We start from the raw sequence: 14,839 nt of genomic DNA on the forward strand, positions 1-14,839 counted from the left end.
TTCCATATTTTACCATGGAATGACATAGCAATAAGGGTCTCACTCAATGCAATCCCTTGACCTTGGACTCCCAGCCCCGAGAACAATGAGCCAAGTACATCTCTGCCTTTATGAATTACCCAGTCTTAGGTGTTCTGTAATATCAGTACAAAAATGGGCTAAGATACTGACCTCCGAGTCCCTGCACTACCATTTCCTTTCTTCATCTGTGGCCTTATTACTCTTCCCCTGCATCTTTCCTTTTAAAGACATGGTTGCTTTCTCTGCAGCCACGATTATAAATTATTGAAAACTATCTTATAATACTTTTCTCTGAGGTTTTCTATATGTTTGTCTTCTGCAGAAACTTCATTGATTTTTCTGAAGAAATATAGCGGGTCACACATATTTATCTCACCATTTCCACCTACAACAGAACCAACATGCAAGTTCATATACAGCATAGGCGATATTTTGCTACAGAGTCATTCAGGCTAGACTTACACTTAATGAATCTTTTTAACTTCATTATCTAGCATGTCTAGCATGTCTAAATAAATAAGGACATATGCCTAGTATAACTAAATGAGGAAATAACTCCAATTACTATAAAGAATATTACTTCATTCCAATGATGTTTAATGACATTAATTATAAAAAATACTTTTTTCCGTTTAGAATTTCCTTATTTTCTAATAACTGACATAGAACTGATTTTACTTCACTGAAACTTACAGAAATGGAAAAGAAACATTGCATCAATCAATACTTGTTTTCTTTCGGGTATAATGATTCTCACTTGTAGTATTTTTTGTTTGTTTATTTGTTTGTTTGAGACAGGGTCTCAAGCTGTTGCCCTGGGTAGAGTGCCGTGGTGTCATAGCTCATAGCAACTTCCAATGCTTGGGCTCAAGCGAGCCTCTTGCCTCAGTTTTTCTATTTTAGTAACAAGGGGATCTCACTTTTGCTCAGGCTGGTCTTGAACTCATGAGCTCAAGCTTTTCACTTGTCTCAGCCTCCCAGAGTGCTAGGAGAATAGGTGGGAGGCACAGCGCCTGGCCCTGACTTGTAGTATTTTTAATTAATTTTTGCATTATAATTTTCTACCTATATTTACATTGACCAACATGATATTCTTACAATAAAAATAGAGCAAACAGGGCCTTTGATGTAACCAGCTCCATTTCAGTTCTATCACTTGTGTGATACTATCCTTTTGTATAGAACTGTTAGAATGATTGGGGTCTATTTTGGAAGGAACTGAATGCCTAAGTCACCTACACTGGCAAAGAATCACAGCAAAAAAAATACGCACATTCATCCTATTTTTGTGTGTCTGTGAGAAAAGTTCTTTTTAAATAACTACCTTTCAATCAACTGATCCATAAGCCTTTACTGAGTACATGTTCTATATTAGACACTGTGCTAAATGCTATTAGAGATACAGAAATATTTATCACATAGTACTTACAATGTAAACTTATACTTTACATATAAAACAGATAAAATTGTAAAGACTTAAAGTATTGCAATTTTTAAATTAAGTCTATAACATTTAACATGATTAACTTCATAGTAAGTGGTGATGACACCAGCTTTAATAAATATTCAGAAAAATACTTCTTTTTTTTTGTTGTTGTTAAAGACCTGAGTCTTTGGCCTCTATACTTAGCTACAACCACTGCAGACACATGTGGGAGCACTTAAAGGAAGAGTCATTTCTTGATGTGCTTGCATTGCTAGTAATAATGATTTAATAAGCTTAAAACCAATATTCAATTATTAGTTGTAAGTAGGTTAGGAATTGGATTAAGAGAATGATTGTAGATGATGGGCAAAAGGAAACAGAGATAGGAAAAAAGTGTGTCAGAGGAACTCTAAGCCTGGTGCAAAATGCACTTCGGAAGGCCAGGCCCTTTAAAACTTAAACTGTGTTGCTGAAACTTTAACCTGCCCCCAGGATGACTCCACTGCAGAGGTCTCTGAGCAGGCAAGGCTTGCTCTGACAGGGCTGCCCTTCCAGGGAGTTAAGTAAGTACTTTGGGGAGTTAGGGAATGCAGAATGTTTAAATTTAGGTAAAGACAGCCAGAGTTGCTCCAGACAAGATAAGGAAAAATATTTTCTTTCTTCTGTGGCCTTGGTATGGTCAGATGCATCCATCTGTCTGAGCACAAGTCTTCTTGAGTGTTAATTGCCACCCCTGTGATTTGTGTGTGTGGCCTAAATGGGGTCTTATGGGGCATTCTGCTCCTGGACTGTGTTCCTTGTCCCATGTTCTGTTTGTGTTAAGATTATAAATACCTTAAGCAATAAAAGTAAAAACTAAATCAGTCCAATTAACATAGTTAAAGAAATAGTTTAATTAAGAAATGCAAGCACAGCAAGAAACATACCGTAATTGTTCACTTGTCTTCATTCTATTGATGATTAGAACAATTGTGTATGAAATAAAAACAGAGCTAGCCTGGAGTAAGTGGCTGCTTTGCTGAACCTCGCAAAAAAGGCAAGCAGACTCCTGACACAGCTTTAAAAAACTTTCTCTTATGTCTTGTCTTTTCATTTCTCCCCCGCCCCCATCTTCTCGTCTCTGCCAGCCACTCGGAGGGATCTCATGGCACAGTTTGGGGCTGTTCCCAAACAAGCCACTTCTTTCCAGTGGCAGCTAGTATTTCTTCAGGTGATGCTTCCCTAATAAGTCTGCTCCACGTGATCTCTTCTAAGCTCCCATGGTCAAAGGTTCATCTTGCTGTTCTCGTCTGTCTGGTGCCATGCGTTTGACTCTTCAGACCTTTTCTGGCTCTCCAGCATTGCGTTGGGGTCATCACTGATATTATGTGGGTTGAGCTTTATTCAATGCCATGAGGTGCTCATTCTATCTTGGTCATTGTGAATTTATCCCAGGTGAATGTTTTCTCTGACTCTTTCTGTAAACCATTCTGAGGATGAAATAATTTACTGCCCCTGTGTTAAACAATTCTGGGACATGCATACTTCCCTGATCTTGTCTTAAACTGCTAAGACCAAGCAGTACTTTGTCTACCTATGGATCTTGTCCAATTCCAATCATTTCTCTACTTGCAAGACACTTTAACATCATTTAGCTCAGGCTTTAAAACCTTATAAACAACCTTCCCTTAATTTTTCCACTTTGAGATATGAGAAAGACTCTTTTAGTTTGGCTTGTTTTCCGTTGCTACAGTCGTCCTAATAAACTGGGTTTTCTTTGAAGAGTCAATAATCAAGATGTTTTAAATGGAGTTTTGTTTGTAATGTTCTTCAGTCTAAATTGTTCTCTGATTGCATTCTATCCAAATAATATAAGCAGTGAAAATTCTAATGATTATGGAATGAACATGTCTTTAAAAGGTAATAGGAACGAGAAAGAACACTCAGAAGGAAATTCCCAAACCCATGAGTGACCGTAGGTTCTGGTTTGAGGAGCAATACCTACAGTTCTAAGTGTACAATCACAAGATTCAATAGGTAGATGAGCATGCTCTTTCCTCCTTGATTACTCCTTAGCTTTCATACCTGCTAATCCATGTGCCAGGTGTGAATGTCAAGGTCTGACACAATTCATTTTATGTTCATAACAAATATTTAAGATTTGTATTTTTTCCCATTTTATACCTAGAATTACTAAGTCACAGAGTGATTCAGTAACTTGACTTTGTGCACAAGATCAATAATTGGCATAGCCTGGTAATATCACAGTGGAACCAAGACTTCAAAAGCCTCTGGTATAGTGCCTTCTTAAAGGCTTCCCAAGACTTTGAAAGCCTCTGGTACAGTGCCTTCTCTGCCTTGTCTTTTTTTTTTTTTTTTTTGAGACCGAATCTTACTGTCTTACCCTGGGTAGAGTGCCATGGCATCATTATAGCTCGTCAACCTCAAACTCTTGGACTCAAGCAATCCTCTTGCCTCAGTTTCCCCAGTAGCTGGAACTACAGGTGCCTGCCATAATGCCTGGCTATTTTTATTTAGAAATGGGATTTTGTGTCAGTTTCTGAGTAACTGAGACTATAGGTGCCCACCACAATGCCCAGCTAGTTCTTTTATATTTAGTAGATGTGGGGTATTGCTCTTGCTCAGGCTGGTGTCCAACTCCTGAGCTTAAGCAATTGACCCTCCTCAGCCTCCCAGAGTGCTGGGATTACAGGTGTGAGCTACTGCACCCAACTGGTCTGGCTTATCTTAAAGAGGCGTAGGGACACATTGGTTGTGATTGCATTTGAAATAATTACTCGATAGGTGATGAATAATTTATTCATCTTATTTTATAAAGTTAAATATAATTTAATAGCTGTTACTATTTTCAATTGTGCATGCCAACTTACTGTATAATTTTCTACTTTATGTAGAAAACATGGCAACTTTTGTTTGAATAGCCTAAATATCTCTACAAATTAATAACCATCTAATGTTTTGTTTTTTATATATTTCTGTGTTAAACTTGAGTGATTTAAGATGAAAGTAATCCATAATATATATTTTAAGCTCTTGACTATAGTGGCCACTATAAATGACTAGAGATATTTAAAAAGAATAGACTATTGGAATGATTGGAATGAATGTAACAATATTATTTTTCACTTTATTCTTGTTTCCAAGTTTACTGTCCCTGATGTTATGATTTTATGTTTATATTTCTAGGAATGTTGGATTTAAAAATAAACTACAGACATGTTAAGGTTTGAAAGGGTGGTTTATAATTAGTAACAGTAACGTGGGAAAATATATTTATAGTATGGTTGTCATTTAACATATAAAATTGCATTTCTGAATTGTGTATATCTTATAATATTTTAAAACCATTTGTATTCTAATTTGTCCTTCAACTTACATTTAGTATTTGATAAGAGCAACATAATATATTTTAGGAGTAATATTGTAAACTATGGGTATAAGAAGGTTCTCACTGACTCTCGTCTGTGTTATGGTAATATTTCCTAATTGATTTCTTTGCAACTTCTTTCTTTGAATTTCTCTCTGACCTTCCTAAAATCTAAAAACTATTTGAACTTTTTATTAAAATTATCCACAGTCAACTAAATAAGATTTAGATCAGGTATATGAAGAAGTGCCCAACATCACTAATCATCTGGGAAATGCAAATCAAAACAATAATGAGTTATTACTGCACACCTGTTAAGATGGCTGTTATTTCAAAACAAGAGAAAAAAGGTGGTAAGTACCGGTGAGATAGCGGAGAAGGAAGGGGTGGGAACTGTTGGTGGGAACATATATATACTGGTCCAGGCAGTGTGGAAAACAGTAGGGGAATTTCTCAGAAAATTAAAAATAGAACTGTCATATGATCCCACACTCCCACTTCTTGGTATATATCAAAAGGAAATGAAAGCTGGGTCTCACGTAGATATTTGCATTCCTATGTTCATTGAAGCATTATTCACAATCACTAAGACATGGAATCAACCCCAATGCTCATTTACAGACCAGTAGATGAAGAAAAGGCCATATATTCCTACAACAAACTACTAGTCAGTCTTTAAAAAAAGAGAAGAAGAAAATTCTGCCATTTATGACAACATGGCTGAACCTGGAGGATCATATCTAAGTCAGACAGAGAATGACAAATACTACATGATCCTCCTTACACCAGGAATATACAATAATTAACCTCTCAGACATGGTTCTACGGGCTGGAGAAAGGGAAATGGGCATCAGTCAAAAGATACAAAGTTTCAGCTGCGCAAGATGAGTGAGTTTCAGAGATCTACTGCACAGCATAGTGCCTGCAGTGTATTATGGACTTACAGATTTATTTGCTAAGAGGGTAAATTCAGTGTTAAATGCTATCACAGAACTAACAATAACAAAGAAAGTTGGAGGAAACTTTTGGAGGTGATGGATCAGTATTATGCATTGTGATGGGGGTATATTTATGTCTAAGTTCAAGTTTGATGCATTAAACGTATACAGTGTTTTCTAAGTCCTTCAAGGCCCAGTAAAATGCTGTTTTATAAAGTAAATGTGAACTTCCTTGCATGACTTCCAGTGATATCCCTCACAGTTAGATAATGGCTACCTGATATTGGAATCATTCAGGATTGTTTCCTGTGCCTGATTCAATTATATATATATATATATATAATATTAATTTTGTCCCATTTGATCTCTAGCCTGGTACTTGCTCACTTTCTAGTTTGTTAATACAAGATTCACTACTTGAAAACTCTAAGTTATCTACCTAGTCAAAATTAGTTATTGGGTTTCCTCAGATCTTTCTTCTTTTTTTGTTTAATCTCTTCATTTAACATATAATTTTTTGTCTTATTCCCCTAAGGCATTGTTTACATGAGTACTCTCTACCCTTGACAGTATAAAAGGTTTTATTCATCTTCACATTCAAGATAGAACTAACCACAGTGCTTTCAAAAATTAGATGTTTTATCGGAATTAGGTTGTAATGAGTGATGGATTCTCACTTAAGAATTATTTCCTAGGATGATTTCTAAATGGTATGGCATATAGCATCTCTCATAGAAAACTAGCCCCAACTGGTTTATAAATTATACTATGAAAGATATTAAAACCCAAGAAGATTATTTAACTTCAGTTAAATAAAGCATAATAGAAATTTGAACTTCTTAGCTTCTTATCATTAATGTGGAAGGGAAAAAATATGAAGTATTTTTAAATAAAGTTACTAATAGAACCTGTGGCTCAGTAAGTAGGGCACCAGCCCCATATGCTGAGGGTAGCGGGTATGAGTCCAGCCCTGGCCAAACTGCAACAACAAAGAAAAAATAGCTGGGCATTGTGGTGGGCACCTGTAGTCCCAGCTACATGGGAGGCTGAGGCAAGACAATCAGCTAAGCTCAGGAGTTGGAGGTTGCTGTGAGCTGTGACACCACAGCACTCTACTGAGGGTGACAAAGTGAAACTCAGTGTCTAAAAAAAATATATATATATATATATAAAATAAAGTTACTAATAGACATATAAGAAATTGTATTTGAAAAGTTTTCATCTGTATTATAATTCTAGCAATGAAGTCCAAATATCATAGTTAGACTATTTAATTTGAGCACTAACTTAAAAAAAATCTGTGATGGTAAACAATACTAATATAACATAGGTGACAGCTAAGTTCTAGAAAGCTATAGACAAACATTGTGTATTATGAATTATTAAGTAGTTATTCTGAAAAATTAGAAATCAAATAAGAAAATACATTTAAAATAAGATATACACAGAAGTAGCACACTACTCAAGTAAGTGGTAATCATCGTGCCAGTAGTAATACGTAGAACATCAAAAATCATTAGCTGATAAAATTCAGCCATTCAAATTGAATTTAATATATTAAAACAGATTTAATTATACCCATAAAGTATTAAGGAAAATTAGAAACCATCAGTTATAAATTCAAAAGTTAAGGCTTGGCGCCTATAGCACAGTGGTGACAGCACAGCCACATACACAGAGGCTGTGGCTGAATTCACAACTACCAAGGCATGAGACCAACCCAAGTGCTCATGAACACATGAGTGGATTCACGTATATCATAGAATATTATTGAACCATAAAAAAGATGGAGACGTTGCATCTTTTGTATTTACCTGGATAGAGTTGAAGCACATTTTTTCTTGTAAAGCATCACAAGAATGGAAAACCAAGTATTCAATGTTACTCAATATTAATATGAAACCAATAGAAAAACAAACACATACCCACATGAGAGAAAAACACAAGTATATTCAAATTGGGGGGAAGAGAGCAAGAAGGACAAGAGAAAGAGGAGGGAGAAGTGAGGTCTCAACTAATGTGCATGATGTAGAGTATGCAGCACCCCCTGGTGGAGGGGTCAACAACAAGCTGAACTTTACCTGGAAAATGCAAACAACATAACCTAATCATTTTATCCTCTAATTAATCTGAAATAAAAGAAAAAAAAGGCAATGTAACCTACTCCTGTGGACCTTCATATTAATCTGAAAATAAAAATATTTTAAAAATGCAAAAAAAAAAAAAAAGATTTGTTTTCTAAATGCCCACTCCCTAATACAAAAACCCAGAGTTCTTTGGAGAAATCAATGCCTCTCTCTTCTGGGGAAAATAAAGCACAAGATGAACTTTGAATATCCTGTGGTCCCAGAAAATAAATGCTAGCTACAACATTAAATTTGCCCATTCACTTTCCATTAGTTATTACTATGGTTTCCAATGTGCAGGAGTGTGGCGTTTTTCTGCTCCACTTCAATCCAATGTGCCCTTCTAGCAGCAAACCTTCCAGCTTTCACAGAACTACTTTGCCAATGTGGAGGTTGGTGGAGAAGGTGGAGAAAGAGGAGAGACAGCAAAAGACTAACTGCAGACTTTCACTAGACTTAACTGGAGTTCAGGGATTTGTCTTGACTAAATGACCCTCAGTCTTTTGTTTGCCTCCACATGTGTGTTTTTGGCAATTTTATGAGGTCTTATTATTGATTGATGGGGAGATAGATTTCACGTTTCACTCTCTGCCATTGTAGAATTATTCTTCTCAGAATCTCCAGTTCCAGATTGCTTGTCTGAAATGGTCACACAGAACCTCCCTCACTGCCATTGGTAGTCAGCACTGATAATAAAACACGAGAAGACCTTGATCAGAACAAATACAGCCATCAAATTATTTATAATAAGAGCTTTGTGTATATATCGTGAGAAGCATCCTGTTACTCTATCTGTTAGCTGATGTTCAGTCTCAGCTTGAATACAAACCACATGTGTGGGCGTTAGCCATTCATTTTTATGTCTAGGTCACAATTTCCTTATATTTTAAAATAAAAGTATTTGCCCAGATTTTTTTTTAAGGCTTGTTTCATTTTCATAAATTTTATGACCCCCCCTGAGGAAAAAGCTAAGATGTCAGGTTTTGCAACAAATACCTGGGAACCCTAATTCAATGTGTGACCTAAAATAAATGTTAACTGATGTATGAATCGTTCCTAATCTAAGGAAGGAGAATGGTGAATTCCTGATGTAATATGAGATTGTTAATATTGTAATCAATGTTTATTTTTAGATGTATGCTTGTTATACATGACTAGCCTTAGAAGGTCAATCATGAAAAAGGTCGTACTTACCAGGACCTTTTTGGTTTATGAAAAAGTATGGAATTAACGTGTTAGATATAATGACATTGAACTGGCAGGAGACAGGCTAATCTATCTTTTGGACACTGAATCTCAGTGATTCCCCAGGCTGGAAATTAGTAAGTTTTGAGCATCATTAAGTTGAACAATTTTCCTTTAAAATTTTCCTTTAATGAATTTAATTTCCTTAATTAAAGTTACTAAATATAAAATCAGATGGCTAAAAGGTCAAATTCTTGGCTCTATTTTAAGATGTGAAAAACTATTCAACTTGAATGATTTAGTGTAATGAAAATTAAATTCAGTTATTCATTTGGCTTTTTTTTTGGTATTTGGAATCATTATTAAATATTGACACTTGATTCTGAACTTGCCTTATCTTTAGTCCTTGGGCTGTGACACCATTGTGATGCATGAAAATAATAATTGTTCTAAAAGCCTGTGACTGGAAAGAAGTCAAGGGTTCGCAGCTGTACTCAAAAAAATGGCAATAATGAGAAATAATCTGTTCATATACTCTCCATTACTTCTCTAAATCTATTTTCCACAATAAGAAGGAACCACACAGATATGTAAATATGTTATCATGGTATAAAACATACATAGATCCACCTCAAATCAATGGATGAAATAAACAGATGATACTAACAAGCTATTTCAGTAACTTAGTCAGCAGTTACTCACTGGGTTGCTAATACATATTTTATCATTTGTTAAGTTTCTCCACACCATTGATAGGAATTAAACAATACAAAGGTTCAGCTATTTATAGTTTAGTTAAGGTGAAGATAGAGTTATGTAGTTTGTGTTTTCTATTTATTGCCTTAAATGCGCATACTAATTATGTGAATATTTGTTGAAGTCTGATTTTGACTTAGGAGAGCTGGATTTGGGTGTGAGAGTTAGCATTTCCAAGAAGTTGTCTGGTAATGCCAATGCCTCTGGTTCATGCACCACACTAAATGAAGAAAATCCTCAGTTTTCTTCCACAGAAATGTCTCAAGAGGTCACTTTTTTTTTTTTTTTTTTTTTTGCAGTTTTTGGCCGGGGCTGGTTTGAACCTGCCACCTCCGGCATAGGGGCCCAGCGCCCTACTCCTTTGAGCCACAGGTGCCGCCTTCAAGAGGCCACTTTTACAATTAGATACCGTGATACATGAATTGATGATGATATTTATGTGGAAATGTTCTCTTTTTACTTATTCTTGACGAATAACTTTCTCCTGCAACAAAAAAGGAAATAAGATGCAGTAAATCACCCTTCCACATCCTTTTTGTTTTTACTTTTCATATTGTTTAATATTTGTATTTGTATATCTGATCTTTCCAAGTTTGAAAATACATTGTATTCATTCATTGTACTTCATACTTGTTTTTTATTCCTCAAACAACGAATCTTTTTATTTTATAAATAAACGTTCTTTGGAGAGATTGAATGTTCGCCAAATATTATGGAGTTTGCTTTGCCAAAATTGGCCTGGGGAACCTGACTTAGACCTCGTAAGGTTGAAAGAACAGTAAATGAGCCAAGTTCAAATAAATTATTTTTATTTCAAAAGTAAACCACCCTAGTTTAAGTAGTCTTTTAATTTGAATTTAAAAACATTAAAACACAGAATTTTGGATGTGTATTTGTTTAACGTTTATCACACCTGTTTCTCATGTTAAGCTTGGGTTTGGGCTGATCCCTACTGTCTTTGCTGTGACTTGGACTGGTTCCTTTCTTTCACTTTCTCTGGGAATGCTTTCATAATGATCTGAATCTGAAGAACTTGATTTTTGGCTTCAGTTTCCTCCTTTTTTCTTCCCTTCTTCCCCATTTGAACACATGTCAGCAATATCCCAAATCCTAAATACCACCAGGGCATTTATAAGTAGATTCTCCTCTTAGAAGTGACCTTGTTATATACACCATTAGCATAGCAGAGACACTGAAGGAAAAAACTACAACAGTAAAATGAAAATCAAAACTTCATTAGAGTTAGTTTTTCTCTGGGGATTGGTAATCACTTCAAAATTGGTAATCATTGCAAATCACTAAAAATGTTATTCTTAAACAAGTTGATTATAAACAACAGGAAATCATGGAGAAGCTTCCCTAATGAATGAGTTCACCTTACCTCCTAACCATCCGACAGTCAGAGGAGCTGTGGGGAACGGTGTGTCCTCTGTGCTCCTGTCTGATTAAAAGGCTGACTCTGGTACTTAGATTCCCTGGAAATGTCAGGGAGAGACACAGGTGGAGAGCTTGAGAAATGTAAAATATCATATTGGGAGTAGAGTAAGGGGTTCTAAAAGAAACAAACCTTCCCTTTGGGAAAAACACAACATATTGCTTAGAAAATAAATCTATTTTTGTAGCATTCAGGATCAAATTACTATGTTCAGCTTTCAGTGGAGTCTCATTAATTCAGACACATTCAATTAAAATCTTGTGGCTCAAAATGCAAGGTGAGAACACACGAAGAAAATGTCAAGTCAGAAGATAGGACACTCCGTTTAGAAGAAAAGAAAACCCCATAATGGGGTGGAGATTTGTCCCCTTGGACAAAGGCACATTTTTCATTGTTTGTGTAGATCTAACAAGGCAAGGATATCCATGATCCAGGGTGTGAAAAATCTGCCTGGTTTAACAAAGTCTTTACATATACTTCTAAAGAGACCCACACAGAGAGAAATCGCACTGTTGATCATCTAAACAAATATAATGCTGTTATCTACTTTAAATGCAAAGAAAGTGCAAAAGGTCAGACCAGAGTGAGTAATTTGTGTTTTGTTTATACAATAAATGACAAGAAGTTATAAAGAAAAAAAAAGCCAGCTGATATTTCAGGTGAAAGCAATGTATTTTCTTCCTTTAAGCCAAAATACACATAGAGATTAGAGCAATTTGAGAGTTTGGCGGTCAACAAGTTGCTCAAGTGAAATGTCTACAGGATCATTCAAATGAAATTAACCAGCTAAGCAGGTCACAGATGTGATGGCTTTGTTCAAAGATGAAAACATGTGTATGCACTTGAGGCATTTCTATTAGTACCCATTGTTCTTTAAAAGTAAGCAGACTTCTAAGATGGCCAATAAAATTCCCACACTTTGGTGTGCGTGCTTGCAATAATCCCCTTTCTTTCAGTATAGGCAGGACTATAAGTATGATGGATTTCACACACATTAATTAGGTTATGTTTTATGTTAAAGGCTGAGGAATTTTGCAAATACAATCATGGTCCTAATTCTGTTCATCTTGAGTTAATCAGAATTGAGAGTATCATAGGTGGGCCTGACCTAATCAGATGAGCCTTTCAAAAGAACCAAGTCCTTTCCTAAAGTCAAAGATTTGATTCATGAGAGAAAGTCTCCTGCTGGGTTTGCAAAAACAAATAGGTAAGCTGTGAGAGGATTTATGTAGGCAGTCATATGGCCAGGAGCCCTAGGCAACATCTAAGAGCTGAGAGTGACCCCTGACCAAAGGTAAGCAATCCAAATGGAAGCTGTGTCCCACAACTGCAAGGAATTAAATTCTGCCCACAACCTGAATAAACTTCATGAAAATCTTGAGCGTCAGATGAGACCCTTCCCAGTCTTTCATATCAATTTCAGCACTGTGAGATCCTAAGCAAGGACCCAACTAATGCATTCCAGACTCTTGACCTATGCAAACCGTGAGATAATAAATGAGTCTTGTTTTAAGGTTAAAAATGTTACCACCATTTTGGAAGACGGTTTATCAAGTTCTTAAAAAGCTGAATGCAATCTTACCATGTGATTTAGCAATTGTGCTCCTTACTATTTACCCAATTAATTTTGAAAATTTAGGTCCACAGGAAAAGTTGTGTGCAAATACTCATAGCAACTCAGTTATTCATAATTGCCAACAAGCGAGAGCAACAAGATGTCCTTCCATAAGTGATTAGATGAACAAACGGTGGTGTATTCACCAGATGGGATAATATTCATCAATTAAACACACATACTGAGTTACCAAGCTGTGAAAAGATACTAAGAAACCTTAAGTACATATTTCTAAGTGAAAGAAGCTAGTGTAAAAAGGGTATATAATGTACAGTTGTAATTATATAAGATTATGGAAAATACAACAATCTAGAGATAATTAAAAGACCCATTGGTTGCCAGGGGCTGAAAAGGAGGGCAGGAAAAATAAATAGATGAACCATGAGGGCTTAGGGTAGTTAACTGTTCTGCGTAATATTATAATGGTGGACACATGGCATTATGCATTTCTCAAAACCCATAGAGCTGTGAAAGGCAAAGGATAATACTTAAACTATGGACTTTGATTCTTTCTAATATTATAATAGAAAATAATATTATAATATATAACATTATTATATAATTTATAATAGACAACTACTTTAAATTGTACACAAACTTTATGGACACCATGTGTATCAATATTGACTAATGCTAACTCATTAGTTGTAGCAAATGTACCACAGGATTATTTGGGAACTGTCTGACTATCTACCCACTTTTTTTTGAAAATATAAAACTATTCTAAAAGATAAAGTCTATTAAATTTTTAAAAAGAAACTCAAATGTGAATAAAATTTGGCCTCAGCAAGAGGTGATGATAAGGATCTGGCAACTAGAGATTTTACAATTCATCTAAGGGTGTAATTTCTGACATACAGAAAAATGGGCCCGTTGTTTCGTGATATTCTCATTTCTTAGAAAAAGCAAGAAAATGGATTTATATGAACAATATTCTGATTTTGAAATGTAAATAAAATAATTTAAAAAATTAAAAGCATAGGTTGGTACCAGATTTATAAAAAACCAATTGACTTCTACCATTGCTCATAGAAAATTTACTGGTTGATGATAAATTAGCAAAAAGCTGTGGCAAGGTATACTTTGTTGATATTATTCATACGGAAAACTTGAGTCCTAAAATAAATTAATATACCATGTGTCAATGTTATGTCTCACACAGATCAGTTCCCTAAAAGTTAATCATCTTTGAAGCAGTGATATTCAGATGCTATCCAGGGTATTTTCTTTTGGAGTTATTCAACAAAATCTAATTTGATGGCAATGAAACCTTTTCCTATGTACAGGAAATACTGTTCCTCTGTAACAGGAGTTACAAATTATACCATTCAAAAGATAAATTTTAGTTGTACCATTCAAAAGATAAATTTTAGTTGCATTAGTCAAATGGTGGGTATACCAAAGAGAGACATTTCTAGAACGAATGGTGGCCTTTAAATCCCTTGATGTCCATCTTAGCATCAGTTAAGCAGTAGAGCTATTGCTTATTTAGTCTACTCAGTCTATTTCTCAGGCCACAGAACTCATGAGAAAGAAGTCCAGGGTGAATTAATAAAAACTACAAATTGCAGACTCAGTGTCTGTAGCACAGCGGTTATGGCTCCAGCCAAATACACCGAAGCTGGGAGGTTCGAGCCTGGCCAGGTCTGGGCCAGCTAAACAACAATGTCAACTGCAACAAAAAATAGCTGGGCATTGTGGTGGGCACCTATAGTTCCACCTACTTATAAGGCTGAGCCAAGAGAATTACTTAAGCTCAAGAGTCTGAGGTTTCTGTGAGCTGAGACACTACAGCACTCTACCAAGAGTGACATAGTGAGACTCCGGAAAGAAAGAAAGAAAGAAAGAAAGAAAGAAAGAAAGAAAGAGAGAAAGAGAGAAAGAGAGAAAGAGAGAAAGAGAGAAAGAGAGAAAGAGAGAAAGAGAGAAAGAGAGAAAGAGAGAGAGAGAGAGAGAGAGAGAGAGAGAGA

This window comes from Otolemur garnettii, unplaced genomic scaffold (genome assembly GCF_000181295.1).
Source record: "Otolemur garnettii isolate 467f Iridium unplaced genomic scaffold, OtoGar3 scaffold00020, whole genome shotgun sequence".
Classification (NCBI taxonomy): Eukaryota; Metazoa; Chordata; class Mammalia; order Primates; family Galagidae; genus Otolemur; species Otolemur garnettii.